This window comes from Rhineura floridana, chromosome 4 (genome assembly GCF_030035675.1).
Source record: "Rhineura floridana isolate rRhiFlo1 chromosome 4, rRhiFlo1.hap2, whole genome shotgun sequence".
Taxonomy (NCBI): Eukaryota; Metazoa; Chordata; class Lepidosauria; order Squamata; family Rhineuridae; genus Rhineura; species Rhineura floridana.
The window spans coordinates 140,092,138-140,111,166 of record NC_084483.1 but is presented as its reverse complement, the minus strand read 5'-3'; the positions used below and the strand labels follow the sequence as shown (position 1 = coordinate 140,111,166).

The window sequence follows — 19,029 nt, the reverse complement described above, 5'->3', positions numbered from 1 at the left end:
TGCATGTAGTCTAGTATCCTGCTTCCCACAATGGCAGCCAGATGCATCAGGAAGCCCATAAGCATTTGCTGTTGTTTGTCTGTCCTCCCTGAGCATAATTAGAGGTAGATTACCTCTGAATATGGAGAAGGAAAGATGCCCATCAATTGCTGTATGGAACCTCCAGGTTCAGAGCTAGTTTACCTGTTAATAAGTTGAAGTTGTAGAGGCTAACAATTGGAAAGGTATCTTGGGGCTAGGGTTGCCAGGCTGAGGGCCAGAGAATGATTCTGTATCTTTAAGAGAAGAGAAAATTCAGCCAAGTGCAGGTTTTTTTGGAACACCATAATGTGAAAAACCACAAGGTGAAATTCTCCCTTCTCAATGCACAACTTTTAAAGATACAGAAGACCTCTTGGTTGCCAGGCCCAGCCTCCAAGAGGTCTTCTGTATCTTTAAAAGTTGTGCAGGGGGAAGGGAGAATTTCACCTTGTGGTTTTTCCCATTACAGTGTTGCAAGAAAACCTGCACTTGGGTGAATTTTCTCTTCTCTTAAAGATACAGAATCATTCTCAGGCCCTCAGCCTGGCAACCCTACTTGGGGCTCATCCACATGGTGGCTTACTGTGTGTTTGGTGTTACATCTCCTTTAAATATGCATGGTTCACATGATGTTACCAGCAAACAGAAGCTATCATGCAGCTTTCCCCCTGTAAATCCGTACTTACCCAATCCTCTGATAATATGAAAAGGGAAGGAAAAAACATCTTCACTGCATATCTCTCATGCTTGCAGATGCTTTGCTCTGATGCTTTTAGATGGGTGTGTCAATCATTCCCCTCTCTGTACCCACTCCCGCCTCCTCCGCCTCCCTTTGTTTATTTCATTTTCTGAGGGCTGCAACTTCCAGCTGCTTTCTACCATTCTGCTGGCTTTATGTTGCTGCAAACAGTGCCTTTTTTTTCTTTGCCCCCTAAGTTGTGTGCAAAAGCATAACTCTGCTCGAACAAAGATTTGCATTTCAGCTGTATTGTACAGAAACGTTCCTACCAGAGGTAGGAATAACATGGAAAGAATAGGGATAGGTTCCTAACCCCGCTCATAGATGACAGGGGTTGTAAAGGGTGTCTATGCAGCATCTAACCCCTCTGAATCCTATGGGATCCTTCCCTCCCTAGCCCTGGGAGAAAGAAAGAAAGATCTCTTTAATGCAAAACAAACACACAGACTTATCAGTTTCACCTTAAAGCAAAGGCACTGGCTTCTCAGTTTATTGATAGCAAAGACACATGCTAGTCAGTTTTACCTTAAAGCAAAGGCACAGGCTTGAAAGTATATCCATGGCAAAGCAAAGCTGGCCAGTTTTGCCTTTTTTAGAAAAGCTATAGTTAAAAGGAGCTTTGTTCCTGGAGGATTCCTTAATTAAGGTATTCCTGTATGCTATGGCATCATGCTGTCCAGATTTCTCCACTTCTAGCAGTCAACAAACTGGGATTGGGATGGGAAAGGAGAAAGACCTCACCAATTCCTTTTATTGTTGAATAAAGGAGGCAGAGCCCAGGGCGGGAGTATGCCCTGAGAGAGCTCCAGGGTATGATGCTGAGAGGATCAGTCAGGTGTGGGTCTTTGACCCTCTGGCTTCCAAAGCTCCTTTTCTTGTAGGGTTGCCACCCTTTTTCCTGGTCCTGCTGCTCTGCCTTTTATTAGGAGATTCCACTAAGGAGCTAAGCAGGGAATGCGTTCTCTATTTCTGCCCCCCCTTCCTTTCTCTGCCAGGAAAAGCTTCACCTGCTTCATTTCTTTGTGCTGAGTTCCCTTTAAAGGGGCTTCTCGAAGCAAGGGGTGAAGGAATCCTACAATGTGGATGAGCACAAGCAAAGGGAACAGCCAGGGCTGTGCTCCTCTCCACTAGTTCAGCTCTTGGATTGGGTTTGCAGAGTAAAGCTCCTGAATGGAAGACATCAAACTGGCCCCTTGCAGAGCACACGGCATTAAAGGCCCCTCCTCCGCTCTGTCTCTGGGATCGCTGAATGACCTGTTGAGGCTCTTTCTCTTCAAACGTCTGCTTTGTGCAGACCTCCCAGGTAATAAAAAAAAATGGAGGGGGGGGGACAAAGCTGTGACGGTAGAGAGTTGTTAAAGGAATGGGGGGGAGGGAGGGATTTTCTGTGGCAGACAATGTGTGGGCCCCAGCTGACTCCTTGAAGGGCAGGTGGAAACTTAGGCCTGTATGGGAGCCATGCTCTCTGTCTTGGATTGACTCCTCCTCATTATAGGTTTCATAGGAACGTAGGAAGCAGCCTTATACCGAGTCAGACCATTGGTCTTTCTAGCTCAGTATTGTCTACACTGACTGGCAGCAGCAATCCAGGGTTTCAGGCAGGGTGCTCTCCTGGCCCTACATAGAGATGATGAGTTTAAATTTATTACCACCCTCCACCAGCAGGTCCCAGGGTGCCTTACAACTAAGGTTGCCAGGTTGCTGGCCTGAGACTGATCCTGTATCTTTAGGAGAAGAGAAAGTCAGCCAAGTGCAGGTGTTCTTGCAACATTGTAATGAGAAAAGCCACAAAGTGGAATTCTCCCTTCCCCCTGCACAACTTTTAAAGATACAGAAGACCTCTTGGAGGCCAGGTCTGTGCAGGGGGAAGGGAGAATTCCACCTTGTGGTTTTTCTCATTACAGTGTTACAAGAACACCTGCACTTGGCTGACTTTCTCTTCTCCTAAAGATACAGGATCAGTCTCAGGCCAGCAACCTGGCAACCCTAGTTACAACAGTTTAAAATTGGATCTGGGATCTTCTGCATTCAAATTGGATGCTCTACCCCTGAGCTAAGGCACGGTGTGGATATGACTATTGTCTCGCCTCCAGTGTTAAAGTATGATAGGACTGCTAGTCTGTTCAGCTTCTGCATGTGGAACTAGAGCGAGGGTGTCATTCTCTTGTCCTTTGCCTCAGGCAGCAACCTTTCCTGCAAGCCCTGGAAGAGACATGCCTAATTTGTACCACACAATACGGATGAGAACTGTGCTTAACAGACATGTAAAGTGGATGTGTATTTTAATTTGTAATGTTAGCTTACAATGTACTTTTAACTGTTGATTTTATTCATTTTGCTTTTTTTATAAATTTGTTTTTATTGACAGTTTTAACATCTACTTCATATTCTTGGTAAACTACGTAGAGGTTTTCATACAGTGAATGATATACAAATTTTGTTAAATAAGTAAAAACAAACAAACCAGAGGTGATGGCCTGCAGTTCTTCACTGAAGTCATGCCATCTGTTCTGAATCTAACTCCACCACCACCACCACCACCACTGTAAGTGTGTGGAGCTGTGTCAGAATTGGTCTTGCGACAATATGCTGCATGTACTCTGGGACAGTTGTTTTTTATAGTTTGTTTTTTAAAAGGAAGCCCTGCCGGAAGTGGAAAAAGCAGCCTTAGCCATTCATTATGTTTGTATCCCCCTAGACCTACCATCACCTTGTCCCTTCTTGTATTTTATGCCTTCATCAGTGTTCTGAAGTTAGTGTTGTCAAATATTGAACCAACCATTGGAAATGTCCTGTTGATCTGCGAGCAGCTGGTAGTTGAGAATGTAAATTCCATGACATGAAAACTATTAGCTGTTGCTGATTTCTTTAAATAAGGTACAGGAGCAAGTGTGAAAGCTGCTTGCCCCCCTCCTGCACCAGCCAGTTGGCAATCCTGGGTCAGATCTTCATTTTCTTCCTGCTACCTTGTCATGACTGTGTTTTCTTCAGCTCTCCTAGGCCCCAGTCCCAGCCATTATCTTCACAGCTTAACACCCTTGTGTCTGGCTTGCCTTTCCCCTTGACTTTCTGCCAAGGATGGAAGGGTATCTGCCAGGGGGGCATTGCCTCTCAGAATTCTAAATGTAATGGTGGGTGGAGTGGGTTGCCCATGACCTTTAGTAACAATTCGTAGACTTTGCCTCCATTGAAATGTTTCTTTGGATACTTGCAAGGATGTAGAGCTTTTGCTCCTTGAGTCCTTCTACACTCTTCTTCCTTTCTTCAATTCCCTGTCCTTCCTTCCTTGCTTCTGCTTTCCTTAGTCCACTGATGATTCTGTCCCTCTATTTCTGGGCTCCCTGTCACTCGCTCACTCATACTATTTGCATATCTCCTTTTAGTGAGAATACTAACTATTCTGTCACAAAGTATTTCATAATATCAAATATATTGTGGCCTACTCACATGAACAATATAAAATCAGAGAAATGTACTATGGAAAGCACACTGAAGAAACAGAAATCTTTGCTCATGGAAGGTGCTCCCCTCATTCTGTCAGTAAGCTTCTCTGACTCACACTGCTCATACAAGTAGACCATTCCCATAAAATGGTTTATTTACTCATATCAGAGCCAATAACTTCTGAATAATCTATCAGGCTCTGGGCAAGTTCTGTTAATATTTTAGCAGGCCCAGGAAACTTGTTTTTTCAGCATTCATCCCGATACGCTTGCAGAAAGTTTATGCAGTGGTTAATTGATGGCTGTGAGCACTCTAGTCAGCTACAGCAAAGCGTTTCCATTGGCCACACCTGGAAGGGCAACGGGTTGATCTACCAATCAGATGCGAAATCCGTTTGAAGCTGAATTTTTTTAAAATGCACTTGAGCTGATCCCAGTAGTTTTTACAGTAAAAAGGAGTGGTGTGTAACTAGCGTCATGTGCCCCCATTTTCAGAAAAGAGAGGTGAAGATGCATTGGAACTGGCAGAACAGTGAGTGTGTTTCTACCCTGTTTCCACTCTGTATCAAGCATTTGTTCTGCTTTGTTTATGGGATGGGTATACAACAATTAGCAGTCATCCTGGTTTGCTTTTGGAGTGTTTACATGTCTTCATGATGATCGTTCATTAATCCCACACTTTTCAGTGGATTTCCCTGCTAATTTCCTAACTGCAAAAAGTCTCTTTTCAAAGTGGATTTTTTGCACTAGAGGGAAAAGAGTGCTTTAAACGGCTTTAATTGCACAAACCTAAATTTCTGGTATGTGCTCGAATTCCTCCCACAAAATAGTGACAGTCTGGAGGCACCCAAAAAAGGTAGAATGTGGATAAGAATATTGCTGTTACTGAGGGCCAAGCTAGACATGACACCAGCACATCATTAGGAACCATTAATTTTTTCTTAACAGCAAGTCTGTGTTTTTATCAGGAGTGCAGTGTGTGGGGAAGGGGCTTATTCCTTTTGCTGCCCATCTCACTTTTTCAGCTTAGGCTTTACAAAAATTGCCCTGCATGTTGCTATTAGCTGTGAGGTGAGGTGGAGGGACACCACCCATTTGTAGCTTTTTTCCTGTGCCATTGTGCCAGTGGGAGCTTTCTTTCCTGGGACTAATAGCAACTTTGTGTGTGTTTCCATTGGGACCACAGCAGGGAAAGAAAGAATTAAACTTTCCTCCCATGTATTCTGCAGTCCTGATGAAAAATGAAAAACACCACCTCTATTAAGAAGGAGAGGGGGAAGTGTGTGGCTCCTAAAGAAGCCTTTAGCTTGATATTTCATTTGGGCCTGAGCTTGGAATGCAGAATGGACATTCTGAACAGCTACTTTAACAGCAGCAGAAAATCTGACTACCATTAGGACCTAGTGCTTTAAGAGTGTGCTTATTTTTTGTTCCCTTCTTGTAGATGTGGTACAGTTCAGATGATGTGCCATGCTTGTGTGTGTTTTTGTGGAAAAGCTATAGGATAACCCCTTCTTTGGGAAAACACGTTACATTTTCACTTTTACCATTTGGTCCCACCGGACAAGTGAAACAACAAAGCTGGACCCAACATTGTGCTGGATGTGAACTTTCAAGTTGTTTCATTGGCCTCAAATTCAGTCTCCATCTCAACAATGAATAAAACGCTTGTGAGGAGCAGACTAAAATTCAGGAACACGTTTTCAGGATGGTAAGTAATACTTAATAGAATCTGTTGCACTTCACCATCCACAAAACGTCTGAGGCTGTCAGGATGTTAAGTGCTGTCTTCTACACATGGGTTTGCTCAGCTAAAAGTGTTTGCACTCTTAGGTGTATGTTAGGGGTGGATAACCTTTGTCAGTTTGAGGGCCTCATTCCATATTGGCCAACCTCTGCATGCCAGAGGTGAGCTAAAGCAGGAGTGGGTGTGGCCAGGCCACACTCCTTCATGCATGCACATGTGGCACACAAACCTCACACAGAGGGGCAACATAGACATGCAGACCACAAACACATCACACACACACACACACACACACACACAAGTGAGAACTGGGGAGTGTTTGCACTGGCAGCATTACCAATTTAAAAGTACTGCTTGCGTGCTTGTTCCAAGACTCTCGTTCCCTCCAGCTTCCCTTGCTGCTCTTTCAGCAGTGGTTAGGGTTAAAAGCCCTTTCCTGTTGGGACTGCCCCTGCGGAACCATTAAGGAAAGAAGCACAGCATTGCTGAAAACTTTGCTGAAACATTTGCAGTCCTCTGGAAATAAGAAGAAGTGTCCCAGTCGGCTATGAAGTTTCCTCCATTGCCAGCACTTGAGAAACACTAGAACAGGTCAGAGTGTTCCTTCCTTCCGGTTTCTGGAGGGCTCCACTGTTTTCAGCAATATTTTCAGCATTTTGTTTCACAGTAGAGGAGCAGTCTTTTCTGCAGTAGCTTGCAGTGGTGCTCAGTGAAGAGTTTCCTAAAAGTGGCACCTGGAGTCTGTGCTGCAAGCAAATCTGCACCTCTTTTTGTTGTTTTTCTCTGAACAAAAGCCCCTCCCACAAGATGACAGGAAGAAGGGCTGCATACTACAAGGCTTTACACATACCCCCCAACTGCTGCCACCAAATTGTTGGGGGGGGTTTGGCATGCCATAACATATACTTTTGGGAGCTGGATCTGGTCTGCAGGCCATGGGTTAGGTGCCCCTGGTGTTTGGGAAGAAGATGACCATGGTTCAGTAGCTCTTGCCTGGCTTACCTGTAAGGAGACAGAAAAAGGAGACAAGCATCAAAGATTGCTGAGGGCCTATAATGGAAGTAAGATGCTTCTCCCCATACTGTATCCGATCAAGCTAGTAGGTTTGTTAGAGCCCTAGTGGGAATCTAAGGTAATGACATTGTCTAACTCTTTTCCTGCGCTTATGTGGTGTGGTGTAGTGGTTAGGGTGTTGGGCTATGACCTGGGAGACCAGGGTTCGAATCCCCACACAGCCATGAAGCTCAATGGGTGACTTTGGGCCAGTCTGTCTCTCACCCTCAGAGACGGTAAACCACCTTTGAATACCTTACCATGAAAACCCTATTCATAGGGTTGCGGTAAATCGGGATCAACTTGAAGGCAGTCCATTTCCATTTTCAATGAAAGAACATAAGAACATAAGAAGAGCCTGCTGGATCAGGCCAGTGGCCCATCTAGTCCAGCATCCTGTTCTCACAGTGGCCAACCAGGTGCCTGGGGGAAGCCCGCAAGCAGGACCTGAGTGCAAGAACGCTCTCCCCTCCTGAGGCTTCCGGCAACTGGTTTTCAGAAGCATTGCGCCTCTGACGATGGTGGCAGAGCACAGCCATCATGGCTAGTAGCCATTGATAGCCCTGTCCTCCATGAATTTGTCTAATCTTCTTTTAAAGCCATCCAAGCTGGTGGCCATTACTGCATCTTGTGGGAGCAAATTCCATAGTTTAACAATGCGCTGAGTAAAGAAGTACTTCCTTTTGTCTGTCCTGAATCTTCCAACATTCAGCTTCTTTGAATGTCCCCGAGTTCTTGTATTATGAGAGAGGGAGAAAAACTTTTCTCTATACACTTTCTCAATGCCATGCATAATTTTATACACTTCTATCATGTCTCCTCTGACCTGCCTTTCCTCTAAACTAAAAAGCCCCAAATGCTGCAACCTTTCCTCGTAAGGGAGTCGCTCCATCCCCTTGATCATTCTGGTTGCCCTCCTCTGAACCTTTTCCAAGGAAGGAATATGAATATAATCTCTTACGGCTAGAGGGAGATGTATGACTTGAACAGCTCTATGCATAATTTGCATGGTGTTTACATCATGGCACAAGGTTATAAGCATCTCTTAGAGCACGTTTGGTTTTTAAAACACCACAGGCCAATATACATTAGGAAATTAGAAAGGGAACATTGCCATTTTGGCAAAGTATTGATTTATGTGACATTTAAAAAGTAGGCTTTTAGCACTGTTTTCTGTTGCAGCCAAGTCCATCAGAATATTACGTCACAAAAAGTATTAAATGCTCATTAATTAGGTCTGATAGAATTGTATGTACCTTCATAGGCAGTAGATTGGGAACAACAACTGAAGCCACTTCCTAGTATGTGAATTATCTACTACCACTATTGGGCAGGAAACAAACCATCATGCAAATAGCAAGGTGCATCATCAGTGGGTTTCCTGGCAGAGAATTGCCAACCCTGCTTTTATGTGGATAGCATTACAGAGGATCCCTAGTCAAGCATTGCCAACAGCCCAATCCTAACAATATCTGCTCAGAAATATGTCCTATTGAGTTCTGTAGGGCTTAGTCCCTCAGTAAGTGTGCTTAGAATTGCAGCCTTCAAGGGCATCCATCTCTACTTCTGAGTGCTCCCATCTAACATCTCCACAACACTAGGCTTTCTTCTTACAATGGACTTCTGGTAACTGGACAGGCCTGAGGGCACTTAAACCCTTTTTGCCAGAAGCAAGTAAGTTAGGTCAAATGTTCCTTACTCAGGGTCTCTAAGCAGGTGAGAAGGAATGATCTCGTCACTTCAGCTGGACCTGGAAACACCCTCATAGATAGATTTCTATCTTACTTTCCAATCAGAGTAATTTTTTTGTTTAAGTGGTATGCTCCAAGCAACTGTGGTTGATGCTTAATGATGCCTGCCCCATAATATCTCTAGGGACCACCCCTTAAATTTCAAAGTTTGGGATGCTTCTGACCTGACAACCCTATTCTCTTCTGCCCACCCCTCACACAAGCAAACCCTCCCTTCCTTTTTCTTTTCAGGGCTAATCGTGATGCAGCTATTTCTGCAGTGCACCAATGTTAGTGCAAGCCATATTTAGCTTAAGGCAAAGTTTGCAAACCTATTTCTAACAGGTTGCAAACTCTGGTTAGCATAAACTGGACTACTGCTGCACTATGTTTGTTTATTTTGTTTGTGTATTTAAAGATGTCCCATTAAGCAGGGAAGGTGTTGTATACTATTTGCATGGCATTGATGAAGGGAAGCTACTGCTGTGGCCTGCTTCAACCCCTATATTGTGGAAGCTAGTCAGCATCCAGTTTGTTTCCAGTGGTGGGGCCAGCCAGGCAGACTGGCAGGAGAACATCCTCCCTTTTGTATGTGCCTGGCTTATAAAGCTAGGCACAGACCACAGCCTTGGCATTCACCTTGCTACTGCTGGCTGTCCTATGAATAATTTTGCCTTGCTTTGGACATCAGTCATTTGCCAGTTAAGGGGCTGGAGGGATTTTGCCCACATTGCAATGGGCCGTGATGGCTTTTCGCTTTCCCCCAGAGCAAGGTCCAGGGGGCTGGGCCACCACAACCACAGGGTGATGGTGGGGCCCATGGGAAGCAGCCCCATACCATGGTGGGCCTAAGTGCTGATCATTTCCTTAAGGGTGGGACCAAGCAGGCAGGCTGGCCAAAGTTGGGATCTTCCCTTATGCCATGCAAGCCCTTATACTGTCAATAAAGTTGTGGCCATCTTTCAAGCCACATTCAGACTCTATGTGTTATTGGTCCCAAAGAGCACCAGATGCATGTACCCCAACTTTTGATTAAATGGTCTCCAAACTGACTTACCACAAATTAGAATAATATACAAAGGGTGGTATTCAACTAACCCCTTTGGTCAGTATAAGGATCACTGCTAGTGCAATGGGGACTTCCTGCCTATGCCCTGCACCTTGAACCCTCCCCTATATGCTCTGGAGGGTTGGGGGAACCCCCAGAACAGGTTTAGGGAGTGCACAGGGGATGAAAGAGGGGGCAAAGTTCGATTGTGCAGACGGAAATCCTTGCATTGACAGAACTAGTTACTTAGGACTATGTTGAATACAACCCAGAGTATTTACTGGTCTCTTGATTATGAGCATCAAGATGCTGGAAGCAATGTAATGTTCAAACTATTCCCAACTTTCTAGTGTTCCTGCTGACATCCTTATGGGACTGTGGTGAGCCCAGGGAAAATATTCCCCCCCATTAGTGTGTGCTCACAGTGGCACTGGATATATTTGTCACTATGAAGTGGAGTTTTTCCTTACCCAAGCCAGAGGGAGCCATATGTTTAGCTCTGAAATGGTTAGGAGATTGGGGTGTCGCATCTGTACAGGGCCTCTGGGGAGGGCTAGACCATCTGTGCAAAAAAGTACAATATGCAAACACAGAGATGGTACACTAACCCCTGGGCCTTTGAGAATTAATGCCCCATTTAGGCAATATTCTGGTATCTAAAAGGATGTCAATCACCTCTCCACATGGGTAATTTCTCCCTCATCAAGATATTTAATCTTCGCTATTTTGCAAACAAAAATCTAGCTTTGATGGATTGTTTGATAGCCGTTTTTTTCTATGAGACAATTCCTGATTGCTAAAATGGTTTCAGTAGATAATGTCTTTCTATATTTTGTATTCTAAATCATGGATTATTTAAATAGCAACATTTTACTATGAACAATGTCCATATTATCCATATTCTATGAAGATAAGCATGCTAACTCTGCTTTAATTAATTAGCTTGGTATGGTCTTACCATTCATTAACTTCATAAATCAACTTTCTTCATATATCTAGGGAGGAAAAAAACTTATATGGAAGCTCTTCCCCTGTCTATAGCTGCACAGAGAATGTTTGATGTTTTTCAGTGAGCAGACAATGCCACTCTGCACATGTGTAATGGCGCTCTTTGCTAAATAAGTGCTGTACAAGTACTAGTACAAGGAAAACAGCAAGTCAAAATGTCATCACCCAGAGGCAGGTGTAGTAAATGATGTAGACACTGACATTTTGAGCAGGTGAGCCTATCGCAGATCACACATTCACTATAACCTTTGAGGTAGGCACTATTTTACCACCCTTTTAAAACTGATATTGAAACTTCTCCAACTATATTTCTTCCTATATACATAAAATTGTAAGATTGGCAGTTTGCATGGCTGCCAACAGGTGGTGCTACAAACCACAGCATGATGAGGGAAACATTGGGAAGCTTGAGTGGAAAAGGGAACCAGAGAAGGAGACAGGCAAGAAAGGAGAGTGGCAGGAGAGAAAAACGGAGAGAGGCAGGAGCAAAGAGGTGGGACGCTCCTTGCAGACCTCTGACCAATTACTTGACTATGTCTCCACCTCATCTCTCCGTACCAACCAGAAACTTCCAGAGGAAGCATGTTCCAACTAGAAGGACTGATGTCATTAACAACCAGTAGGGATTTGGAGGTCTGAAGGAGATGGGGCCTTGAGACGCTTTTTGTTCTGTGCTCCCTTGGCACCTTCTTTGTTTTTGATCTCACAACCTTCGTCAGGTTCTTACCTAACTTTAAAGTTTGAGTGCCTTCTACTTGCTTCTGATGGTGACTGGAAGATTTAAAGAACAGATTCTCTAAGAAAATCCTAGAGAAAGGGAGCATGTGGGAGTGAGTGCTGATGATGGGGGTGGGGGAGAGAAAGGTGTAGTTAACTTGCTTTCAGGTCAGCCTTAGATCCAATATTGTGTTTCATAGTCTCATTTCAGCCCTAGCACCTTCCAAAAGACTGCCTCTGAGCACATCCAGAGTGCATTACCTCATTGCTCAGCCACTGAACATTGTCACTAACTGTCATTTGGAAAAGAATCCACTTTGAATGGGGCTCCATTTGCTCCATATAGTGAGAGATACTGTGACACCCTTTGCCAACCTGGTGCCCTCCATGCTGGCTGGAGTTGGTGGGAGCTGTAGTCCCAAAACATAAGAACATAAGAAGAGCCTGCTGGATCAGGCCAGTGGCCCATCTAGTCCAGCATCCTGTTCTCACAGTGGCCAACCAGGTGCCTGGGGGAAGCCCGCAAGCAGGACCCGAGTGCAAGAACACTCTCCCCTCCTGAGGCTTCCAGCAACTGGTTTTCAGAAGCATGGTGCCTCTGACTAGGGTGGCAGAGCACAGCCGTCACAGCTAGTAGCCATTGATAGCCCTGTCCTCCATGAATTTGTCTAATCTTCTTTTAAAGCCATCCAAGCTGGTGGCCATTACTGCATCTTGTGGGAGCAAATTCCATAGTTTAACTATGCGCTGAGTAAAGAAGTACTTCCTTTTGTCTGTCCTGAATCTTCCAACATTCAGCTTCTTTGAATGTCCACGAGTTCTAGTATTATGAGAGAGGGAGAAGAACTTTTCTCTATCCACTTTGTCAATGCCATGCATAATTTTATACACTTCTATCATGTCTCCTCTGACCCGCCTTTTCTCTAAACTAAAAAGCCCCAAATGCTGCAACCTTTCCTCGTAAGGGAGTCGCTCCATCCCCTTGATCATTCTGGTTGCCCTCTTCTGAACCTTTTCCAACTCTATAATACCCTTTTTGAGATGAGATGAGATTATTACCATAATAATATTGACAGTCATGGAATTTGCCTTTTTTTCAGCTGCCACATGTCGGCATTACGTTTTCATCAAGCTATCCACTATGACCCCAAGATCTCATTTCTGGTCAGTCACTGCTAATTCAGACCTCATTAGTAGATATGTGAAGTTACCATTCACCACCCCCACCATCCGGTGTGCATCACTTTATACTGGCTTACATTGAATTGTATTTGCCATTTTATAGCCCATTTACTCAATGTTTTGTTTTTACCATCCTGAACAACTGGGTGTTTTAAGCAAACATGGCTACTTCACTGCTCTCTCCTAACACCAGGCCACTTATGAACAAATTAAAAAGCGCAGGTTCCAAAACTTGGGGAGCCTATTTCTTACATTCATTTATTCCTAAACCAGTTACTGATGCATAAGAAGACCTGTCCTCATAACTTATGACTTCTAAGCTTATTCAGGAGTCTTTGGTAAGGAACTCAAAAATAGAAGCAGGAGAACAATAGGCCAGGGACTAGCCTTTGTCTAGTCTCATCTGGATCTGAAAAGACACTGAGGCTGTGAGCATACCAGTCTACAGCAAAGTGTTTCCACTGGCCACACCTGGAGGGAGAACAGATTGATCTGCCAATCAGTTGCAACATCTCTTTGAAGCGAAATTTGAAGTGAAAATATGCACTCAAGCTGATCTTACCAGGTTTTACAAAAAAAAGGGGTGGGGTTTGACTAGCATTGTGTGTCCCCATTTTCAGAAAAGAGAGGTGAGAGACACATTGGAACTGGCAGAACAGTGAGTGTGCCTCTACCTAGAGGCTTGGCCTACTCTCTGTGCTGAAACCAAAGCCAAGACTTTGGTGGGCCTCCCTGGAAACCCCAAAGTTTCCAGGGAAGCAAAATCTGTTGGACTGTTAATGCTGTGAGCCATTCCATCTTGTGCTCAGGTATATACTGCATGTGTAATGCAGTATATACCTGAGCACAAGATGGAATGGCTCACAGCATTAACAGTCCAACAGATTTTGGACAGTCCATTAACAGTCCAACAGACATCATAGTCTCCAGTGACTTTCATTTGAAGGAAACCGAACTCTGGTAAGGGCTGGTAGTGCTGGTAGTCTCTTGCCACTTAGAGATTGGGGTGCATATAACAGTGTGAATGATGTCAAAACAGACTGAGAACCTCCCTACTGCCAATGTCTTTTTCTTTGGTTGAATGCAACAGTGGGTGTGGAGCACAATTTGGATCAGGCTGTGTGTTTCCTTTCTGGTGTATCAATTCTCATTAGACACAAAGGGAAAAAGGGCTTACCTACATGGGAGCATTTCTTCATAGTAAATACACTGCTTTTAACTTCGCTATTAATTTGCACCATCTGCAGTTCCTGCTCAATAGTAGCCGTCAACCACTTTTACCCATTCGCACAAGTAAGCATTCTTTTGGGAATGATTAGTCTCACTGTTGTCTTGTGGCCCTGCCCTCTAATTATACTTTCCCACTCCCTCTGGTTGCTAGGTGACCAAGCATTCTCAGTTCTTCCAGCTGCAGTAGGTTCCTTTAAAAAAAACACCTGGAAGTGCAACTACCTGTGTTTTCCCTGCCTATGGTTGGTAGGATTCAACTGAAATACAAATCTTGGTTTGAGCAGTGTTAAAACGTTTGTGCACATGTTAGGGGGGAAAAGAAAATAAAGGCACCATTTGCAGCAACATGAAAAAGGCAAGCAGAACGGAGAACAACCTGAAGTTGCTTGTCAGCCCATAGGAAACAAAATGAAAGAAGGGAGGAGGAAATAGTGGGTGTGGAGAGGGAAACAATTGACACACCCACCTAAAAGCATAGGAGCAAAGCATCTGCAACCACTAGAGAAACGGAGTGGAGACTTTTCTCCCCTTTTCATATTATCAGCTGATTGGGTTAGTATGGATTGGGTTAGTATGGATTTACAGGGGGGAAACTGCATGATAGCTTTTCTTTGCTGGTAAGATGTGTAGCACCAAACACACAGTAATCCACTGTGTAGATGAGCCCAAAATGGGTTTTGAACCTATTCTCTTCCACACTCTGTGGCTAAGAGCAGCTTCTCTTTGTGTGTTTTTAAGAAAAGAAAAAGATGCCAAGAGTTCAAATCATGGATTTCCACATTTTTGTCTAGTTTGTTTTACTGCATTTTTATGTATGTAGTTAACTGAATACATTAATGACTAAAGGCCATTTTTGCTTATGATCCCTGCAGCTACATATGCCACCTTCCACCCTATTCTAGGGAGTACTCCACATCTCAGGAGCTTATTGTTGAAATATAATCTTAAGAAGGCAACTTTGTGAGATCTGCCTGAAAGGGGTATATAAATACTATAAATAATAAACAAATGGTATAAAATTGGTAAGAACCATACTTATAGTTGAAGGAGAAATAGAACAGAGAGGGCATCCCATTAAACATTAAAGATAAGTTTTGTTGATTATGAATGGACTATGAAAACAAGAAAATTAGATTCCTCTTTTGAACTTTACAAATTTAATTCATAATATATAAATTATATGTTTAATGTATTTTATTTATATGTTTACTTTGTTCATGGTTATTTAAATAGGTACTCAAAACTGAGAGCTGAAATGGATTCTTTTCCTTCTATGAATCATCAGAAATTTTATTAAGTCCACGGCTCTAATAGTATTGCATCAGTTGGGTGGGTGGGAGGATGGGTAGGAATACTTCATTCATCTCAATTTGTTCAGATATTACAGTGGAATGCAAACTGGGTATTAACTTTGTTACAATTGTTATACCTAGATATATCATCGAATTCTGTTTTATGTGGTATGTAGTGGTAGATTTGGAATTGATGGGATCCAGCTGGGTCTGTCACAGTTTGGAATTTTTCAGCGATGCTACATGCTATGCCTATACAGAAGTCTCTAGTGCTGATGTGTCACAATGGAATTATCCTTTCATATTCACACAGGATGCCTATGAGCATATACTACACAGACTACAATGTTACTGAAGTAGAATCAAGAATTTGGAATCCCAAGCAGATTCCATATTATGTTTCTGGAAGCTCATCAGAATCTTGAGACATCTTTTTTGTGACTAGGGTGCTTGCAAATGAGTATTTATTGTGGGATTGGTACTCCTTGTCCATGTAAGTATTTTGCAATGCACACACATCATTTGCATCAAAATGCCTCTGCTTTAGGCTGGATTGACCCTTTCCACAGAAAATCCAATAATAATAAAAAACACCAGGTGTCAATGACTTTTTTGCCCCCATCTGGAGGCACTGTTGGAATCACTACACCATTTTGCTGTGGATATCTATTAGGATATGTCTCTCACATTGGGAGCTAGTGCTAAACACATGTATAACATCACATTTAACATACACACAAGTGTATTTTGTAATGTTTGCCCTGATTATCCACATTTATTGTGCACATTGTTTGTGCATAGCATGCAGTGAAATTACAATTATGTATGAAGAAGTTCTGTGAAACCAAAGAGGAAAGGATTCCCCCTCCCGCCTGCATTGGCAATGCAACCAGTCTTCCATTTGAATAAAACCAATGTAACAACATCGGTCAGTTATTCTGCCAGCTGCTTATGTCAGCTTTTGCAAATGGCAGATGATTCACTCCTGGGTGGAACTGGTGCAGATATTCTGGGATAAGCGTACTCAGCCTGCATATATTTAATACTGATAGGACTTTTGGCTGAGCTGTTCTAATTCTAAACTTAAGTGGCGGGTATACTCTGGGATTTTAAAAAAGGCAGGGCTTGAGGATACAAGACTGGAACTTGAAGTGCTCAAAGAGAATAATGAAGGCATAAGAGCCAGCCTGATGGCAGGGGAGCCTTGTCCATTCAGGCAAATGGGGCACTACCCCACTAACCTTTGCCTGCCCTCAGCCTGCCATCTTACTTACAACCAGTCAGAGGGTGACTGTCTACTGTTGGCTTTCCTGCCTTCTGCCCTACCAGTCCCAGTGGGCACCATCTACCACTGCCAGAGAGGTGAAAGAAAACTGGGAACAGGAGCAGGCAGGCAAAAGAGGTGCGTCTGACTTGAAAGTGCAGACTAGAAGTGAGAAGTTCATGTTCCAGTTTGATATTTGGCTGCAAGCTGCTAATATGTATACAAATGCCCAATAAAACTAAAAAAAGGAACCATTTAGAATATTTTAAAAATGGAAAAATATAAATAAGAACACTTATAAGAAAAATGTGCTTAATAAAAGTTTAAAATCAATCTGAGACAGAAAATCATTTAGGGGGGGAAGGAATCTAATTTCACAGAGAACTGCTATCGAGAAATCGAAGAGAGAGAGAGTGTGGTATAATAAATATGGTTCCCAGTATATTTCAAGGAAACTCTTGTTGGTAAAAGTTGTTTGGGACAACTTTTTTTCTTTTTCTGTTACAGTGAACTGTCCCAATGCTTTTCATCAAGAAGCATGAAGCACTCGAAACACATGGGGAATTCCATCTATTGTGCAGTTGCCCTTTTGTTCCAGGGGAAAAATAATTTCCATCATTAGAGAAGGCAAGGAAATGTCAGGAGGGGGCCGAATCTCTTTATTCTCATTGCCCTTGTCTGTGGAGCTATGTTTTGCATTGTCTTCGTCTTGTAAGTTTCAGTGGGAAGAAAGTAAAAGTAATCACTACCCTCAGCTGCCTCCATCTAGTGGCTGAATTAAAACATATGGGTGGTATTTAATGCTAGTCATAGTCAGAGTAGGCCCCATTGAAATTAATAGACACGACCAACTTAGCATCATAATTTCAATGATCTACCCTGGGTAGGACATAGTTGAATACTACCCTGTGTGTTGACTGCATAATCCATTGATTTTCCATCTTTGTGAATGAAGGTGTGATTTAATTCCAAGGAACGTGCATTGCAAAATATCTGATGTTCTCATGCTGCCATCTAGTGCCCATAGTCTACTATTGTAAAGCATGAGTACCAAATATACTCTCCAAATAAGAATACGAGCAGAACAGACTAGATGCCTGGAGCTGTTTTTGTCAGTAAATTCCAACATATAGGTGTTGGAATAAATAAAAGAACCCGGCACAATATCTGGCTACAAATCCTGTATTTTGTGAGTTTTTTTATAGGCTGCTTTGAATTTATTTTATAAAGAAAATCAGGGTGTGAATGTTTAAATAAATGAACCACAGCTTTAAGGTCGAATGTGTGTTGGTAGTGAAGTTAGGGAATCAAATTAAGTTTGGCTCAGAAATAGCTTGTTGGGAAATGGGTCAACCTATTTTCCAATGTAGCATTTTGTTTTTGTCCCGTTCTAGATTGAGTTGAGGGGAATTTGCTCATTATTAATTATCAGTTTTCATTGAGATTTTTGGATGGCCTGTTTTTTTATTGCCTAATCCATTCTCCACCTTTTGAAAGGCTGTCAATATTCAAATAATGCTGTAGGAAAGGGTTGGAAGATATATTTTCCATAACACTATGGAAAGGAAACAAGCCAACAATAATATTAGAGCTGCAAGATGAGGATCCGCTGTCTACCCCATTTTGTTGTTCAAAACCTCATACAAATGGTCAGTTCCTTATCTTTGTATCCAGAAAATCTGCTTAGGATAGTAGCCTGTTTTAATTGCTAACCATATTTATTCAGAAGCCAACCTCACTGATTCAAGATATTGAATCAGCCTCACTGATTCAAGGTATTGTTTGCAGTCTAATGGCCTGATCCTGTACATGTTTTTTTGCAAGTAAATTCCTCTGAGTAAACATTGGCTATGGGGGAGAAATTTGATTCACTCCACATTTAAAGGTGAACTTACCTAATTCGCACTTTCTGAAACAATATGCACACCGAAACCCAGCCATTCAACATTTGCACCTCTCCAGATCTTGCAGTGAAGTTCTCCAGTCAACTAACATTTACAAAAATGCACATACTAGAGGAAAGTTTGTATTAATAAATATATTAGTAAAAACAACATACAAAATGCATTTTATTAGGAAAATTATTTTAAATTGCATACATAATGTGTATACTGGGAGAAATTCACTTTAAAATGCTGCTTAATTTTCATGATGATTTTAAAAAATAATTAAACATTGGTGTGGAAATGTGGAGAAATGTGAGTTTAAGATTGGAAAAATGAGAAAGTGACCTAAACCAAAATTGACAGATTCACCCATCCCTAGTAAACTTAAATACAGTAGATTTGGGCTATGTACACACTAGGAATCACGTCCTGTTGACTTTGATGACTTCTGAGATATTAAGGACTAATCCCAAACACACATTTCAACGTAGGCTCCTGCTCAGAGGAAGGGTGGGATATTAATCAAATAATAAATAACATAATTAAATAAAATGTAAACTTCATTGAAATCTATTGGATTCACTTTTTAAAAAAATGAGATTATATTGGGAGGCTGATTGATTTTTGTGACTCTAGACTCTGAATTTCTAGAGATGGTAGCTATTTAAG

At 42.5% G+C, this 19,029-nt stretch overlaps 1 long non-coding RNA gene across 2 annotated transcripts; it reads left to right on the top strand.

The window, feature by feature from the left end:
* The first annotated feature begins 1,401 nt into the window (after nucleotides 1–1,401).
* LOC133383603 (uncharacterized) lies at nucleotides 1,402–17,701 on the top strand. Of its 2 annotated transcripts, XR_009762346.1 has the most exons (5): nucleotides 1,402–2,063; nucleotides 3,129–3,305; nucleotides 5,648–5,914; nucleotides 15,524–15,703; nucleotides 16,982–17,701. It is a non-coding gene; the product is annotated as an uncharacterized LOC133383603 (long non-coding RNA). The 2 variants fall into 2 exon arrangements; XR_009762347.1 differs by lacking the exon at nucleotides 3,129–3,305 and having other exon boundaries at nucleotides 16,982–17,699.
* The last annotated feature ends 1,328 nt before the right edge of the window (nucleotides 17,702–19,029 follow it).